The 19,352-nt window shown below is 47.7% G+C and overlaps 1 protein-coding gene across 1 annotated transcript in view; it reads right to left on the bottom strand.

Annotated features, from left to right (window-relative positions):
• Positions 1 to 843: 843 nt before the first annotated feature.
• The window catches only part of LOC141051316 (probable ubiquitin carboxyl-terminal hydrolase MINDY-4), a 356,579-nt gene continuing 338,070 nt past the window's right edge, over positions 844 to 19,352 (bottom strand). Inside the window, exon 4 of the transcript XR_012220623.1 lies at positions 844 to 1,664. The gene's annotated coding sequence lies outside the window, so the exon portion shown is untranslated. The remainder of the gene's footprint in view (positions 1,665 to 19,352) is intronic.

Raw genomic sequence — 19,352 nt, 5'->3', positions numbered from 1 at the left:
GGTGTAAAGAGATGAACGGCAAAAATGTGTGGGTTGTGTAGAGAAAGGGCATTAGAGGACAGAGAAGTGGAATGGGAGTGAGGGTAAGATCATATAAAAAGGCAGTATGTAAAGAGTGCTCTTGGAAATGTTAGGGCAAAAGGTGTAAATACCTAGATCCTAGTTACTATAGGTACCGCTTCAGCAGCTGAACTACAAAGGCAAACCTTTACCACTTATGCACATACCTCAAAACCAAGGATCTAGGTATTTACACCTTTTGCCCTAACATTTCCAAGAGCACTCTTTACATACTGCCTTTTTATATGATCTTACCCTCACTCCCATTCCACTTCTCTGTCCTCTAATGCCCTTTCTCTACACAACCCACTCATTTTTGCCGTTCATCTCTTTACACCTTCACCTTATTCCTCTGCCCAACCTCTCGCCCGTACACCGTATCACACCACAATACATACTCACTGGCCTCACATCACTATATCTATACATACCTTCACAAAGGATGCATGACACCATCCCCACATTATGAATCACCTATCACCAGGTTTTTGTTTTATAATGTTTTATAAAGTTTATTCACTGATTTTTGTTCTTTTATTGTATATATTGTAGTTATATCCCTGATGAAAGCTCGTGATGTAGAGCTGAAACGTTGGATGTAACATCATCTTTTTTCACAATCAATAAAATCACAACAAAAAAAGTTTGTCGTTGAAAAGACTCTATTTCCATGTCATTAGTGTTGATAGGGAGAGAGTTAAATTAACCCTTCATGGTTGAGCCAGTGATTTCCAAATTATTCCAGTGTTGCTAGCAACTCAAATGACCACACGGAGACTGGGGTCTCTGTACGGGAGGATCGAGGCAGATCACTAAGCCCCTTTATTTTAGTCACATCTTTTATAATCTTTTGCTTAATTATGCAAGGTTCTCAAGCACCAATAGCATCATTTAACTTTATAAGCCAATAATATTGCAAGAAAACCGGAAACTACATATATGTCCGTACCTAAATAGCATAGAAAGTAGTATAATGGCATATTCAGAGCAATACACACACACACATACACACACACCCCCCCCCCCAGCTCCTTATCTTGCACCTGATAGAAACAGTCTGGCTTCATGACAACCCATGCCAATTACGAAAATTTATCTTGCAGCAACAAAAATGAAGAAACGAAACCTTCACAGAAATGGAGAAGCGAAACTTAAGCTCTGATTTTAGTTTTAACCCTTCACAATCCCCCCTAGATAATTTTTAGTATCACATATACAACAAGGGTACAGGCAGCAATATATAACAAGCTTTGTAAGATCCCAGCTATCCAGCCCCCAATTCCCTTAAATCAATTGGCTGGATTGAGAAAGGAGAAGGTGTCTGACCACCAACTGTCCTTAGTACGATCATTGTCTTTATCATATTGATCTGAGTCTTTGGATATCTTCTAACTTTAACTTTTAACTTCTACCAATAATAATATGGAAAATGCGAAAAACCAAAACATTATGTCCCTTTCATTTGCTATTGGCTTGTTGGGTGATGAGGAGAACTTGATAGAGACCGTCATACAAGGGTTCTAGCCTGTGCTTCCTGACATGCCTTTTCACGACTACCAAATCACCAGGCTTCAGATTATGACAAGTGCCGGTTTCTGCTGAATCTGGAAAAGAAAAGAAAACTAGAACATAGGTGTTAGCAAGATTTTTACTAAGCAGAATAACATATTGAACAACACGGTCAGTTTCTTCCGATAACTGCTGAGGCTGGAAATTTGCAACTGGGGGCCTAGTACCAAACAATATCTCATATGGGGACAGGCCATGTTTTGCAATAGGGGTAGTACGAATGTGGTATAACACAATGGGTAGGAGCTCTGGCCATATAGCCGTAGTCTCCTGCATCATTTTGGTCAGTTGTCCCCTCAGTGTTCCATCCAACCTCTCAACTTTTCCACTGGATTGTGGGTGGTACGGAGTATGGAGGGCTACAGAGGATCCAAGCATTGTCAGAACTTCTTAGTACACATGAAAAAAAAAGGCCGGACCTTAGTCACTTTCAACAACTTCTGGAACCCCATATCTGCATATAACTTCCATCACCAGTTTCTTCGCTGTGGTCCTTGCAGTCATATTGGTAACAGGGAATGCTTCCGGCCAACTGGAGAACATGTCAACAACAACCAAACAGTATTCATACCTTCCAGACTTAGGCAACGTGATATGGTCCACCTGGAGCCTTTGGAAAGGATAGTCGGGCTTAGCAAGATGCTTCGGGGGCACACGTTGAAGTTGACCGGGATTGCAAGTCTGACAGATATTACAGGCACGGTTGAGCGCTGACAAAACTGTGGAAATTCCCGGGGCCCAGTAGAATTTTTGCACCAGTGCGAGGGCCTGATTCTTTCCTCGATATGTAGGTCCATGTGCCCATATGGTAATAGCAGGGTACATCCGCTTAGGGAGACACACAAGTTGGTCCTTTTTCCAGAGACCATTATCCATTCGTGCCCCATCAGTCTTCCATTGCTTCACCTCTTCCTTTGGAGACATTCTCTGCATCGTCATTAAGCGGTCTCGCGGGGTCCGACAGAAAACTTCAGTCTGTTGTAGATCATCAGGTTCTTGTAGGGTCAGTGCTTCTTGTAACTGTTTACGCTGAGAGCGTGTGGTCACCATAGTTGGTATGGTTGGTTCGACGGGTAAAAGAGCGGCGGCTTTTGCTTGCATATCTGCAAATGTGTCGCCAACAGTCTGTGGACTGGTCCTAGGACCGTGCGCCTTAACTTTGATAATAGCCACCTGAGTAGGTAATTTGATCGAGTCCATGAGGGTTTTAACAGCTTCAGCATTTTTCACTAGGGTTCCGGCTGTAGTAATAAACCCTTGATTGGCCCATAGAGCCCCAAAATCGTGAGCAATACCAAATGCATACCGTGAGTCCGTGTATATATTAGCCCGTCTGTTCTTGGCCAAAGTACATGCAGTAGACAGAGCCTGGAGTTCTGCTTCTTGTGCTGACTGTGAGGGTGGGAGCGCAGCTGCGTGCACTACAGTGTCCTCTGTGGTAACAGCATATCCCGTGTGGAATCTATCAAACCCATCAGCATATCTTGAACCATCCGTGTATAACACCAGATCAGGATTTGGGAGTGGATTCTCACTGACATTTGGTGGACTAGCTGTTTCTTCTATCAGAAATTTGGAACAATCATGTTGGAGGTAATCCTCATCACTGCCATCTTTCCTTATAGTTCATTATATCGTCTTTCAAGGCGTTGTAAAGAGGTTGCATTATGCGGGATGCATCCAGTATCCACTGACAACAATAAGTGCATAGAAAAACGCTGGAGTTCAGCTTCATCTTTTGGGAAAGGAAGGGAGCTGACAGCTATTATTCTTCTGCGAGGTGTCTGGCACCCTGAAGGAGACAGTGACCCAAGAATATCACTTGACCAAGGCAGAACTGAAGTCTCGAGGCCGAAACCCGACAGTTCAGTGCTGCCAGATGCTTTAAGGAGGCTAACAATGGCAACAGACACCTGCTCATATTTTTTGCAAACTGGTTGGGACTGTTTTGTGCCCCTTGTGACATAACTGTCCGTATTAACTGTCGTCCCTGCTAAGTGAGTGCAAATAAAAACCAGCAATCTGGGTGTAACGGAATACTAAAGAAGGCATTGGTAAGATCGATGACTGTAAACCAAGCAGCATCCTGGGGTATTTGGGACAAAAGAGTATGTGGATTAGGCACCACTGGAGTTTCCAGAACAGTAGCTGCATTAACTGCCCGTAGATCTTGTACCAGCCGGTACACAGGGGGCTGGCCAGGTGGGGTCTTTTTCTTAACGGGAAACAAGGGTGTATTACATGGAGAAACACAGGGTACCAGAGCACCGTTATCAAGTAACGTTTGTATTTGTTCCTGAAGGCCCCGCTCCTGATCATGTTTCAAAGGATATTGATGGACTTTGGGAAAAGGGGCACCAGGTTTGAGAAACACTTTTACTGGTTCTACAGGCATTTTCCCTATATCGTTTGGCCCTTTGGACCAAAGTTCAGATGGTATCTCTGAGAGATATGGGGTGAGGCGTTGATCCTCAGGCAATATTGGGGGTGGATCTGGGCCTATCAGGGCCATCATGACTGTAGGAAGGGCATGCAAAATACAAATTTCCTCACTATCTTCATCTGCATAGGAGTTATGTAACGTAAGAACCATCCGACCATCATCTTGGAATTGTATTCTGGAGCGGAACTGTGATAACAAATCTACCCCCAGTAAATTTACTGGACATATAGGAGAGATTACAAACTGGGCAGTAACTTCGGGGAAGGGTCCTACAGGGATGGGTTTTGTAAGTGTATGTTTATTGGGTCTGCCATCTACTCCAATTAGAACAAGCTCTTGATCTGAGAATTGAATAGGGATATCCGTAGGTACATCTGATGATTTGATTATAGAATTGGCCGCCCCAGTGTCTACCATGAACCTAACAAGAGTGTCCCCTTCAGGGAGCGTGACGGATGAGCATGCCCCAGGTTTGGTGGAAGACATTGTGATAGCAGACTCTGGTTGGCCACCCCTTCAGTATGGACGATTATCAGGATTTTGGGGCTGTCCGTAACCGGGGTATCCTCTGGGGTTTCCAGTATTTAGATTACGATTGGAAGAGGGAACTTGAGGGTAGCATCTATCAGCAGGAGTGTGACAGTCTCTCTGAAAATGACCAAATCGCCCGCAGCGCCAGCATTGTAGACGAGAATTGGCACAGCGGATCTGGGGAGGAAGGCTTCTATTCATAGTATTAGGAGAGATACTGGAGTAAGGAGCTGAAGTTTGAGGGGGGCCATAGTTTGCTGTGTGCTCCAGTGATAAGGAACCAGCTGCGTACTCGCACCCGCGCTGGGCACAATGGTGGGGGCTGCTGTTATCGGAGGAACTGGAGCTGCTACAGCTGCAGGCTTATTTTTCTGTTTCCCTGCCGCTGCAAAACGGGTTAAATTTTTCTGAAAACTCTTTATTACTTTCAAAGCATCATCCGGGGTGGAATTCTCAACATCAGGTCTAACAGAGATTATCGCCTCTTGCAACTCGGGTTTAAGGCCAGACATCAAAGCTGCCACAAAAAGATGTGTATGGGCTTTATTATACAGTGAGAATCCCAGATCTCTAAATACTACCATAAGACGCCCATAGAACTTCTCAGCAGTCTCCCCCTTGTCCTGTGTGACATCTGTGAGAGAGGTAGCTTGGTCCACCAATCTATCTTGTGCCCAAACCTTTAAAGCATTGCAGAAATCAACACCACTCTCATAGGTTCCCCCATCCAGATCCACATTATACATTATGCCACCCTCCATAATTGGAAAATACCCCTCCCCAGCTTTTACTCTAAGTATATGTAATAGATCTCTTCGGGGAGTGGAATAAATGTCTCGATTTGATGCCATTTGCCTGTAGAAAGCCATGGGGGGAAGTCTCTGGATCGGGTAATTGATTGCAAACAGTGTCTATTTGTGATGGGGTGAGTGGAGTATACTTTGGCCTGTCAGGAGTGCTTTCCACGTTATCTTCTTCAAATTCGGATATTACTGACAACTCGGGGGGAGGAGGTGGAGGTAGTACGGGCACAAGAGGCATTTGCTGTGGGAGCGGGGCAGGAGGCTCTGTTACAATTAGAGATTGTATTGCCTGATGGGCCGTTAGGCGGCTGTCAAGGACAAATCGGACCTCCTCCAATTTTATGGGGTTTTCCTGTATACACTGCTCTATTGCTGATACTATGACCATGGCAGCATCCTTCCTGGGATATTGAAAAATACCAGCAGAGATTAATGGTATAGCCACTGTACGTTGAGGCATCGTACCGGGGGGGGACAGAGGAGGCATACAGGATTGCGTTCTGGACAGCCTCAGTAAGCAATTGTTGGGACCTAGGAATATTGATAGGGTCATATCGTGGTCCCACTGCATGTATTACATATTGACACGGCAGCTGTCCTGCTCTGGTTGCTGCAACCTGTCCTGTTTCTACCTGGCCATACATTTGTATATATGAATCAGATTCTTCCTGTATCATGGGTCCACCTTTCTGTGAAATTTTTGCGGCCAGTCCTCCAGCATGGCGGAGTTGATTATTTGCGGCATTTACTATGGCCCCAACATGCTGCTTCGTGAGATCCCCTGTCCCTATCCTAAAGAGCACATCATAACAGTGGGGTCCAGAAATAACATTGGAATACATCCCCTGGAAATCTTCTATCTGCTCTGTGCATCCTGTCTCAGACCTGGTAACTAAAGTAGGAGGGGGTGGATATTCATAACCACTAGCAATACTAGGCATAACAGGGACTGGGGCTGCCGGTGGATGATAATAAGTACCGTCAGAATTCAACAGAGGAAACATGGGGGCTGCTGCACCCGGTCTCCTCGTACCACAATTATAACAAACCTCTCTCCACTGAGGATTAGTAACTCCACATACAGCACAGAGCCACCCGGCAGGATCATAGGGTGGGGGCATACTGAGTTTCGGTAGTCCAGGATACATCGGTGCCTTAGGGTTAAGGGGCACAGAGCTTACAGTCGGGAGGAGGCTTGATTTCCTGAAGAGGGACCTTATCATCTAGCAGGGAAACTTCTTGTTTCAAATCATCACTTTTAACTATTCGTCTGCCTGACACATTCTCTCATTAATCTCAGTTCCTTCTTTAACCAATCACATTCTCATACCACAGTCACTTTCTTGAACCACAAATCATCCCGTCCCTGTCATAATAGACAATTTTTCCTTCTTCAACATAACAGTAACAGAAACAATCAGAATTCACTTGCTGTTCAATTTCCACATAACCTTCATTATACAATTCATGTGCCAAGCCACGGAATTCCTCAGCGCCTTTAAGTAATCCATCATCAGTCAATTTCCCTCTATTCTTTTTAACTCCTTCGTCCCACAGTGTAGGCTGCAACCTCCCGCCCTTAGGAAATCCCAGAATCGAAAATATTTTTCCTGCATTCCTGACAAATTTCTTTCCTCGTCTTTGAATCATAAGACTAACAGTATCTGATCCTTCACACAACTCCAAACTTTTCTTTTTCTCCCACAAAAACATAATTCTCTCCTTTACAGCTATAAATATCCTGACAAATCGTGCACAGATCTGGAGCGGCCTTCTCAGTCTGTTCCACAGGGTCTATAATCCCCCTCTGGGATTGCCCAAAAATCGCGGTACTCAGTGAAAGGAGGAGGGCGTCTCAGACTATCCCTCCGGACACCTCTGGTTATATATATCTATCTATATATACCTGAGTTACGTATCCTACCCATCTTCGATCACATGACCACGCCTGATAACTAACAATGATCAGGAATTCAGGATATTTTGACTATAAAGAGAGTCACAATCACTGGTCAATCCGGGGTGTCCGTCCCTTATGAGGTACGGTTCGAGCACTGGGCCCCCAACGGGACTACACCTCTATATGATTCCACCCATGAATCATCCCACCAGGGGACAAACCTCAGATCCTCTTTGCAGCAACAAGCACAGGAAAACCACACCAACGGTCAGTCTGAACAGTATAACTGCCAACTTACCGTGGTCGTGGGGGGTGATCAGTCCCAATTTTCCAGCACCTGTGTCCGCTCCGAGGGTCCTTTGTCTTGTTGTCCTCTGGGGGCAGAGGCGTCCCTGTCCGGGGGCCCCACGTTGGGCGGCCAAGCTGATAGGGAGAGAGTTAAATTAACCCTTCACGGTTGAGCCAGTGATTTCCAAATTATTCCAGTGTTGCTAGCAACTCAAATGACCACACGGAGACTGGGGTCTCTGTACGGGAGGATCGAGGCAGATCACTAAGCCCCTTTATTTTAGTCACATCTTTTATAATCTTTTGCTTAATTATGCAAGGTTCTCAAGCACCAATAGCATCATTTAACTTTATAAGCCAATAATATTGCAAGAAAACCGGAAACTACATATATGTCCGTACCTAAATAGCATAGAAAGTAGTATAATGGCATATTCAGAGCAATACACACACACACATACACACACACACACACACCCAGCTCCTTATCTTGCACCTGATAGAAACAGTCTGGCTTCATGACAACCCATGCCAATTACGAAAATTTATCTTGCAGCAAAAAAATTGAAGAAACGAAACCTTCACAGAAATGGAGAAGCGAAACTTAAGCTCTGATTTTAGTTTTAACCCTTCACAGTGTGCCGGGGCTACTCCTATACTTCTGACTGGATTTAAGACAGCCGACTCCCTAATTTTGTGCTGGTGATTTTTCCCGCCCTGAGGTTCTGGTTTCCAGTTCTGTTCCTGCCTTCTCAAGCTAAGTGTGCTCTGCTATTTTTTCACATGAGATTTGGTTTGGTTTACTCAGTTTTTGTGGTCAGCCAGCCCCTGCTGGGGCTGTGCTGAATTTCCATTCTTATGTCTCTGTTTATGCCAGTTTGCTTTTTGTCCCTGATCAGACTGGTCTCTTTTTGCTCTGTCTTCAGAATATACCAGAGTGCTGATATAGGGAATTGAAGTCTAGCGACTTCAGGGTTTTTGTTATGAGAAAGTGATGGACATTTTTGGCAGGGTTTTGTGCGTGATTGCAGACAGCATCTTTCCTTTCCTGTCCTTTCTAGTTAGTGTGGGCCCCATCGTTTGCTCAGCCTATTTTTCTATCTGTGTTTGTGTTTTCATCTTGTCTCATCGACAATACATGTTTGGGGTCTGCTCTAGGGCAGTTTAGATTTCCCCTTTTCTTGCTTTAGGCTTATTTAGTTCTCTGGCTGTGACGAGGCGTCTAGGATCATCGTAGGTGCGCTCCACGGCTACTGCTAGTTGTGTGGATAGGATCAGGGGTCTGCAATCCGCTTAGTTACCAACCTCTCTTGTTTTCTGTGGCTTAGCTTGTTTTTGTTTTTCCTCCTCGGTGACTCAGTCATAACACGGGAGCCGGAATGAACGAGAGCGTAACTTTTATATAGAGATGTAGATATACAGTATGTATCTATATATAGCTATGGGAGCTATTTTGAGTAACCAACAAGCTGAAAACACTTATCCTCGCAGGGATTAGCACAACAATGCACAGGTAACACGAATATGACTACCCGGTTGGAACCGGCAACTAGGAAGCCACGTTCTGGCCGACTATAGGTCAAGAAAGTATGATTTATCACCTACGACATGTCACTTATCCTCCTCTGACGTCCAGCAGAATGGCAATCGATGCCTGTTTGGCGTCTCAGCCGCTGGGCCCAGCCGACGAGGAGCTGACGTATGCTTCTGGCGTTCCTACGCCCAGGTGGGGTGAGGGTACAACAGGCCCTTGAAGAGTTCCTCTGCATTGCGCATCCCGGCGGAGGCGGAGAGGCGGCGGTAGCCGGGGCCTGGAAAGTGGAGGCCGCAGCCACGGGCTGGAGCCGGACGACAGCGACCGCAGATGGCAGCTGGCAGACTGCAGCCGCAGGCAGGGATGGGGAGTGGCGCCGCAACCGCGGACTGTAGCGGGGCAATGGCGGCTGCGGGTGGCAGTGAGCAGGCCGCAACTGCGGGCTGGAGCTGGGCAGTGGCGGCCAGGGCTGGCAGCGGGAAGGCAGCAACCGCGGGCTGGAGTGACGGGAGCGGGAGCGCGGTCTTTTTTGGTCGGCGCTCCTCTGTGGGGCTGCTCGGTGCTGTCTCCTCCCTGGCCGGGGTAAGTCTCGCCCCAGTCTTTCCTGTCGTTGCTCACTTCCTCTGGCTCTGGCTCTCTGGCGCCACCTAAGGTTCTTGCTTCTTCTTCCCCGCTCTGTCGACTGCCCCTTTTATACTAGCTCCACCCCCACTCCTTCTGGAACTCTCTGCTGTCTGTCCTCTAATCATGTGCCCTGGAAACAGTCTCCCTAGGAACTTTGGTGACAGTCCCCTTGGTTCCGGCCCGGTTACACAGTGTGGGCTCTGCCTTCTACAGTGTCCTGATGTATAAGTACAGCCGGCTGTCCCCTGAAAGTGTTGACTGCCTAATTTAATCAAGATGAACAAGTCATGGATCTCCAAGGACTTTTGCACCCCAATCGCAGACTCTACAGACTAGGTGATATTGCATTTTTTAGTGTGATGCATTAATGTCACGTAACTGCACTCTGCTGATGTTAAGACAAATTTGTGGAAATGTGAACACTCCTGGTTGGTCTACATCTGCTGGGTTAGCTGTAGTGGGAGACGTCTCGATCCCAATCACACTATTTCTATTCTCGTGATAGTTATTCCACTTTGGTGGTGTCAGGCCCTCATTTTCTAAAATGTGAATACTCCATGTTGGGTGTCCATCTACTGGATTGGGTGTAGTGGAAGACCTGTCGGTCCCTATTATACTATTTCTACTGTGGTGAAATTGATGTCACTATTGCGGTGTCTTCCGCAAATATTTGTAAACTAGTTGTGGGCCCGATGCGGCAGTGACATCACGATGGGGGCAGCTCTGTGGCGCTGGGGGTGGCGGCTGTCTCTCCCCCCTCCCCCACCGTGCTCTCCGTGCAGTCAAAGCCGGCAGGAAAGACGGTGGTTTGCGACCAGTGCTGGAGATGGGGTTCGACACCACCAGAGGGCTTCCGCACCCCACCTCCAGCACAGGCCGCAAGCCGCGGTCTTTCCTGTCGGCTGTGATTGCACGGAGGTGGGTGAGCAGGCAGTGGAGGGATCCGGCGCGTGTAGTCAGGCGGTGGCGGGTCCTAGCGGGGGGTCCTGCGGTGGGTCCTGGCGGCGATACGGTGGCGGGTTCTTCCAGGGGTCCGGCGGGAGTTCAGCGGCGGGGTGGTTCGGCGTGGGTGTCACGGCGGTGGGATGTGCAAGCGCCTGGTACCACCAGTGGGTGCCATATTGGAATACCCATCACTTGGGTATTCCAATATGGCAGTCGGCGTACTTCTGCTGTGGCGCAGTGGATTGTGGGATTCGAGGAAGTCCAGACGGAAATGGATGGAGGACAATTTTAGGTAAGTATATAATATATGTGAACACTCCTGGTTAGGTCTCCTTCATGTGTGTTACCTGTAGCAGTAGGCCTCCGACACCATCAGGCCTCCGAGACCGTCAGGCCTCCACTACCTAGGAGTCAACTACCCATGTTACTATCCTTAGATTTTTCTGATAATAGTAGTCTATGAAATTTATATGATATTTGTGCCTCCTGAGTGTGAATGAGCATGAAAGCAGGTAGAGGTGTTGCATGTGGTATCAGGGCTCCCAGCACAGGAGGCCTACACAATCCCTCACCCACCTCGTCTTACTGTGACGTTCATTGGAAAGCTGTAAATGCTGTCCCAGACCCCGATACCTCATGCCTGGCTGATTGCTGCAGTGCCATGCTAAAATCTGTACTGTGGGTGAATTGAGGCCACTTTCCTGGTGTCTGTCCCTCATTTGTTTTGGCAGCATTTGGAGCCATTATAAGGTGTTGTGCATGCATTTGTTTTTGCCTCCCATTGACCTGAATGGTGTTCGGTTATGTTCGGTGAATATTGCAAATTCGGCGAACGTAATACGAACCGAATATTGAAATATTTGCTCATCTCTACCCCTTGTCCCGTGCAGCATTATCGCCGTCCTGTGCTGTTGGTGTTCCCTGCGTCCCTCCACCACTCCTCTATGGACCCCAGTGTTATTTAGTACTGATGTGCTGATAGAAAGGCTGCGCTCATATCTCCGGACATCTCACTGATGTTCATCTGGTTTCCGCTTTGTGCAGTTTTTACAGTGAAAGGAAATGTTCTGCAGGCAAAAACCTTAATAAAACACAGCCTGTAATAATCAGGGACGTACTGTACCTCCCGACTCTGAAAGATAGTAAAGAAGAGACACATACAGCAGAGCGCACCGCGGCCATTTATATGTTACACTGAGCATCTTCCATAACCTCACCCAGTCCTCTATAATATAAAGTCTATATGATTCCACAGATAAATATTCTCCCAGTAATGCCCATTAGTGTTCCTGCACAACGTGATATTGCTGTTATGGCCCACACAGTATAATGCCCCCCATACAGTATGATGCCCCCTACATAGTAAGTTGCTCCCTACACAGTATAATGCCCCCTATATGACATGATGGCCCCTATACACAGTATGATGCCCTCTACACAGTATTATGCTCCCTACACACAGTATGATGCCCCCTACAGAGTAAGTTGCTTCCTACACAGTATGATGCCACTATACAGTATAATACCCCATATACAGTATGATGCCCCCTACACACAGTATGATGCCTCCTACACACAGTATGATGCTCCGTACGCAGTATGATACCCCTTACGCACAGTATGATGCCCCTATACAGTTTAATTCCCCCTATACAGTATGTTACCCACTATATGGTATGTTGCCCCTACACAGTATGTTTCCCCTATACAATATAATGCCTCCTACATGGTATGATGCCCCTTTACGGTATGTTGCCACCTATATGGTATGTTGCCCTTACACGGTATGTTGCTTCTACACAGTATAATACCCCCTACTCAGTATGTTGCCTCCTACACAGTGTAAAGCCCCCTATACAGTATGTTTCCCCTATACAGTATGCTGCCCCTACACAGTATGTTGCCCCTATACATTATGTTACCTCTTACACAGTATGAGTCTGGAGCAGGAGAAGGAGAAGGTCAGATGAGTCTGGATAAGGACAGATGAGTCTGGAGGAGAAGGAGTAAAAGGACAGAGGAGTTTGGAGCAAGACGAGAAGGACAGAGGAGTGTGGAGGAGGAGGAGAAGGACAGAGGAGTCTGGAGGTGCAGGAAAAAGACAGAGGAGTCTGGAGGAGGAGGAGAAAGACAGGGGAGTCTGGAGGAGGAGGAGGACAGAGGAGTCTGGAGGAGAAGGACAGAGGAGTCTGGAGGAGAAGGACAGAGGAGTCTGGAGGAGGACAGAGGAGTCTGGAGGAGGAGAAGGACAGGGGAGTCTGGAGGAGAAGGACAGAGGAGTCTGGAGGAGGAGAAGGACAGGGGAGTCTGGAGGAGGAGAAGGACAGAGGAGTCAGGAGGAGGAGGAGAAGGACAGAGGAGTCAGGAGGAGGAAGAGAAGGTCAGAGAAGTCTGGAGTAGGAGAAGGACAGAAGAGTCTGGAGGAGGACACAAGACTCCGGAGGAGAATGACAGAAGAGTCTGGAGGAGGACAGAGGAGTCTGGAGGAGAAGGACAGAGAAGTCTGGAGGAGGAGAAGGACTGACTGGAGTCGGGAGGAGAAGGACAGAGGTCTCTGGAGGAGAATGACAGAGGAGTCTGGAGGAGAAGGACAGAAAAGTCTGGAATCTGGAGGACAGAGGAGTCTGGAGAAGGAGGAGAAGAACAGAGGAGTCTGGAGGAGGAGAAGGACAGAGGAAGTCTGGAGGAGGAGGACAGGAGTCTGGAAGAGGATAGAAGAGTTTGGAGGAGGAGGACAAAAAAATCTGGAGGAGGAGGACAGAAGAGTCTGAAGGAGAACAGGGGAGTCTGAAGGAGGACAGGGGAGTCTGGAGGAGTAGAAGGACTGAGGAGACTGAAGGAGGAAGGACAGTGGAGTCTGGAGGAGGTGAACAGAGGAGTCTGGAGGAGGAGAACTGTTGGCTCCTCCCCAGCACAGAGAGTTTTGTCTGTTGCCTCCACTTTACAAGTTTATTCCCTTTGGCTCCTCCCTCCACAGAATTTTGTGGTTGCTGGCGCCTCCTCATTCGGAATGTTATTGACTCCACCCAGGGCCACACCTATAATGAGGCCATTTGAGCCTGTGGCTCAGGCGGCAGACAGCTGCTGTGCACAGGGGGTGGCAGTATGTGCTCTGCTACCAGCAGCACCTACAATTTAGCCTGCACGCTGCTGGTAGCGTGCAAAGGCTTGTAAGTGATGAGGTCACAGGAGAGGAGTCAGGGCCCCCTGATCATGTGACCCCTGACTCCTCCCCTCCTGTGACCTCATCACAGGTCCTGTGCGCATCAGCCCTCGGTCTATCGATCATCTCCGTCCCATGCTCTCCTCTGCCTCTATGTTCTATTCTCTGCCACAGCCAGGACCTGTGATGAGGTCACAGGAGGGGTGGAGTCGAGGTCACATGATCAGGGGCCTCAGTGTATGCAAGACTGCTGTGCTGGTTGTCATCGTGTTGAATGAGGCAAGTTTCTGTGTGGGGTCAGGAGGGGTTTACACTACAGGGTGGATGTAGCAGAGCCGCACGTGTGCGAGGTGTACAGAGCAGAGCCATGTGTGTGCGAGGTGTATGGAGCGGAGCCGTATGTGTGCGAGGTGTACGGAGCTGAGCCTTGTGTGTGTGAGGTGTACGGAGCGGATCCGTATGTGTACAAGCTGTATGGAGTGGAGCTATGTGTGTGCGAGGTGTACGGAGCAGAGCCATGTGTGTGTGAGGTCTATGGAGCCGTGTTTGTATGGAGCGGAGCAGAGCCATGTGTGTACGGAGTGGAGCCACGTGTGTATGGAGTGGAACCGCGTGTGTACGAGGTGTATGCAGCAAAGCCGCATGTGTACAAGGTTTACAGAGGGGAGTCATGTGTGTACAAGGTGTACAGAGCGTGGCTACGTGTGTAAAAGGTGCACGGAGCAGAGCAGCTTGTGTACGAGGTTTACGGAGTGGAGCCATGTGTACTGAGTGGAGCCGTGTGTGTGCGAGGCATAAAAAGTGGAACCGTGTGTGTATGAGGTGTGCGGAGCCATACATGTACAAGGTGTATGGTGGGGAGCATCCATACCTCCCAGCGGGACAGTCCCGATGTTGAGAGAGTCTGTCGCTCTGCCCTGGCCATGAGCTTACTTTTACCGTGGACACAGGTGTACACGGCGGAGCCCCGAGGAGCACTTTAAAATTCGCCCATGACGTTCCACCGGAAGTGACGTGCTAGAAGCTGACCAGAAATGAGGGAATTTCGGGAGGAGATTGTAACGGTACCATGGAGGCACTTCAGGGTATGCTTCAGATACATCACCGCGTCCTCCGACAGCGAGGACAGCGGGATTGCCTTGGACTCACGGATGCCGGCCATGTGAGCAGATCATGATGTGGGCACTACAATGGGAGCCGGGCTGCTATAGTATCTTTATAGAATCTTTCTTTCTTTCTCTCTCTGCTCTTTCTCTCTCTAATCTTTCTTTTTTTCTTTCTCTCTCTCTCTCTGTTCTTTCTTTCCTCTCTTTCTCCCTCTTCTTTCTTTCTCTCTGTTCTATCTTTCTTTCCCCTCTTCCTTTATCTCTCTCTCTGTTCCTTCTTTCTTTCCCCTCTTTCCTTATCTCTCTAATCTTTTTCTTTTTCTCTCTGCTTTTTCTTTCTCTCTCTGTTCTTTCTTTCTCTCTCTCTGTTCATCCTTTCTTTCCCTCTGTTATTTCTTTCTCTATCTGTTATTTTTCTTTCCCTTCATTCTTTCTTTCTCTCGCTTTGTTCTTTCTTTCCTCTCTTTCTCTCTCTCTGTTCTTTTTCTCTCTGTTCTCTTTCTTTCCCATCTTTTTTTCTCTTTCTCTGTTCTTTCTTTCTTTCTCCTATTTCTGTCTCTCTCTGTTCTTTCTTCCCCCTCTTTCGTTCTCTCTGTTTTTTATTAATTTCCCCTCTCTTTCTCTCTCCCTCTTTCGTTTTTTCTCTCTTTTTCCTTCTCTCTGTTCTTTCTTTCTTTCCCCTCTTTCTTTCTCTCTCTCTGTTCTTTCTTTCCCCTCTTTCTCTGTTCTTTCTCTCTTTCTGTAATCTTTCTTTCTCTCTCTAATCTTTTTCTCTCTCTGTTCTTTCTCTCTGTGTTCTTCCTTTCTTTCTCTCTGTTCTTTCTTTCCCCTTTTTTCTTTCTTTCTATTCTTTCTCTCTCTCTCTGTGTTCTTTCTTTATTTCTCTTTCTTTCTCTCTGTTATTTCTTTCCCTGTTATTTCTTTGCCCTCTTTCTTCCTCTCTCCATCTCTGTTCTTTCTTTCCCCTCTTTTTTTTCTCTCTCTCTGTTCTTTTTATCTGTCCCCTCTCTGTTCTTTCTTTCTTTCTTAGGCCTTTGTTTCTTTCTTTCTCTGTTGTTTCTTTCTTTACCCTCTTTATCTCTTTCTTTCCCTCTGTTCTTTCTTTCCCCTCTTTCTTTCTCTCTCCCTCTCTGTTCTTTCTTTCTTTCCCCTCTTTCATTTTTCTCTCTCGCTGTTCTTTTTTTCTGTCCCCTCTTTCTCTCTCTCTCTGTTCTTTCTTTCTCTCTCTGTTCTTTCTTTCTTTCCCCTCTTTCTTTCTCTCTCTCTCTTCTTTCTTTCTCTGTTTTTTTTTCTCTCTCTCTGTTCTTTCTTTCTTTTCCTCAGTACCAGTCAGTGTGCCCACAGTACCGGTAGAATAAGAGGGGTAGGAAACTAGGTGGCACTGGTCACATTGAGCCTTTCATACTTTTTACTGGTGTATAATCATATGCCCTGAGCACCCCCAAAAAGTAGGCCAGCCCCAGACAACAGGGTACAAACAAATCACTATTACTATCAGTCCAAGTGGACAATTATATACATAAAGTTAGAATACACTGAGGAGACCAGAGCAGCGGGGTATGGTGAGAAGAATTATATGGGGCCCATTATGCTGTATGAAGTAATATATGGTGCCCATTATACTGTATGAAGTAATATATGGGGCCCATTATACTGTATGAAGTAATATATGGGGCCAATTATGCTGTATGAAGTAAAATATGGTGCCCAATATTGCTGTTCGCCTCAGGCAGCAGAGAGGCTAGGTTCACCCCTGACTCCACCCTACATGGAATGTTATTGTTTGCTCCTCCCCTGCACAGTATTCTGTGGTTGTTGGCTCCCCCCACCTCGCTAAAAAATTATGACATCACACACTATATAAGAAGATGCAGCGCTGACACTCTTGTGAGTGTTATATTTGGTGGGAAGCAAGTCGGCTCTGTGTTCACCTCTTTTTGTGTCCTTCATTCTCTTTTATCAGTTTTTTTCATTAAAGTTCTCTCCATATAGTACAAACAAGAAAAAAACAAATAAAACACCTGAGTGCATATCATGCTCCAAGGTTCGAACCGGTAATGCTCACGCCCAGACTGGATGGCGCGAGCGAGGATTGTCACCCCATTGTGCCACAACCAGACTACCCTGGAGGGGGTGACTAAGCACCTACCTTGGTGTTCACTGGAGCCTCTGATTGTGAGGTCAGGCTTGTGCTGCATGTAGCTGCCACGTGCCTCTCCAGGTCAGTGTCTGGCTGTAGCAGCTGATCCCACAGGGGGACTGGAGGTAGCCGATGTTCGGACTGGTAAGTACTGGCGGGCACGAATGATGTGCAGGCGGGCACAGTGCAGACTGGAGGAACAGGAACTGTTGTGGAAAGGCAGGAACACTGGCAGGTATGAGTGGGATACAAGAACAGGTAGGAACGAGTACAGACTGGAGACAGTTTCTGGTAGGACTAGGACACAGGTAGGTATGAGTGGGATGTGGGGAGACGGGTAGCACCCAGTTCAGACTGGACAAACAAGGGGCTGCTGGTGCGGAGAGGGAGCAGAACAGGGCCGCTGCTAAAGAGAGGGAGCAGAGCAGGGCCGCTGGTGCATAGAGGGAGCAGAGCAGGGCCGCTGGTGCGGAGGGAGCAGAGCAGGGCCGCTGGTGCGGAGAGGGAGCAGAGCAGGGCCGCTGGTGTGAAGAGGGAGCAGAGCAGGGCCACTGGTGTGGAGAGGGAGCAGAGCAAGGCCGCTGGTGCGGAGCTGGAGCAGAGCAGCGCCGCTGGTGCGGAGAGAGAGCAGAGCAAGGCCACTGGTGTGGAGTGGGAGCAGAGCAGGGCCACAAGTGCTTACAGTGAAGTACCAAGTGTACACAAGGGGCACTAATGTTGTGCAGCGACAACCGGATAGAGACAGCTGCTGGTACAGGTACTGCGAGTTAAAGGAGAAGGAACAAGGATAGACACAGCAGGGTGGGGAAGGCTACTGACAAGGATACAAACAGGTTCAGGTATAGGACTTAGTTCAGACAAGGTCAGACATTGGAACAAGTTCAGGATAAAGGATTTAGGCCTGGGTTTCTGTTATCCTTGCTTCAATTTCTTTACGGTAACAGGTGTTTTCATTTACCAAAGAAACATCCAGATAATTGTCGGCGATTCCGTCACAAGATTCTCGTGAATACCAAATATAATAATTTATTTCGAAAATGCAGAATAAAACAATGTGTTTTGACACCAAAATCACGGCGTCTTCTTCAGGTTTTTAAAATATATATAATTTATAAAAGTCTACCACATCCGCTTTATATGATTATAAAATGATTATATTTGGTATTCACGAGAATCTTTTGACGGAAGCGCTGACAATTATCTGGATGTTTCTTTGATTACTGATTGTAAGGCGCCCCCAGGAGTATGGCCACCACAGAGGCTTTGCCTTTCTACAGGGAGGGTAATGCCAGGCTTGGAAGCAATGAAGGGTTTCTCTCGCAGTTAATCTATTCATGCAACACAGTTCCACTCCAGGCCAGCAGGGGGAACTCTGAACCGGAATTGAGGGGAGGAGTGCTCTCTAAGGGCCAAGGGGAAGGAGTGAGTAGTTAGTCTGTGGAGGGTGAAGTGTGCAGATGTGGGGAAGAAGCGCGGAGATCGAGCAAGGAGGAAAGGCTCATCTCCATCGAGAGCGCATGATCTGGAGCCTGGTCTCCACGGTTGTATGGATACTAATGGTCCTACAACAGACACCAGTGGAGTAGGAGGCTGTAAATGCCCTACTCCCATCCAAGAGTTGGGGGCACAACAGCAACATTGATAGTGAGCCGGGACTTAGGAGCAAGGAGTCCCCGAAACAGGCTACAGCTGTCTGCCGTACAAGTAGAGTTCTTGGGAACAACTGTCAGGAGGAACTTCAGTGTAACTCGGTACTGGAGATCTCTCAAGTAAGCTCTAGGAAGGAGACTGCACAGCCCATCTGCTGAGAGAGAGCCCTGAGGTGCTTCCAGGCTAGCCTGCTCCTGTACCATCTGTAACCAGGACCCTGGACTGCATTTATCAAGTAAAGGTACAGAAACTGCACCCCGCTGTGTCTTTGTCTGCTTCCTACCCTTCCGGCACCGCTACATCCCCGTGCCAACCACATCTACACTGCCCTGGGACTACAGCTTCACCTGTGGGGAGCTTTTACATCTTTGCTGCACCATACCATCAGTACCAGAGGATCTGCGTGCAGCGTCGGCTTAACACCTCCCTTGCCGAACACCACAGGTGGCGTCACGAACTATTCATTCAATTAACTACATTCCACTATTCAATCTCCCTATTACTTGGGCTCCCAGGGCCTTGGACCGGGTCACTGCTGCTGTGACACATCCCGCTGATACCGGCTCGGTACCGAGTAACCCACAGCCCTGGGAGGG

The sequence above is a fragment of the Dendrobates tinctorius genome, unplaced genomic scaffold (genome assembly GCF_039654945.1).
Source record: "Dendrobates tinctorius isolate UK_male_01 unplaced genomic scaffold, ASM3965494v1 ptg000156l, whole genome shotgun sequence".
NCBI lineage: Eukaryota > Metazoa > Chordata > Amphibia > Anura > Dendrobatidae > Dendrobates > Dendrobates tinctorius.
The sequence above is the reverse complement of the archived record's forward strand: the minus strand, read 5'-3'. Positions and strand labels throughout refer to the sequence as shown.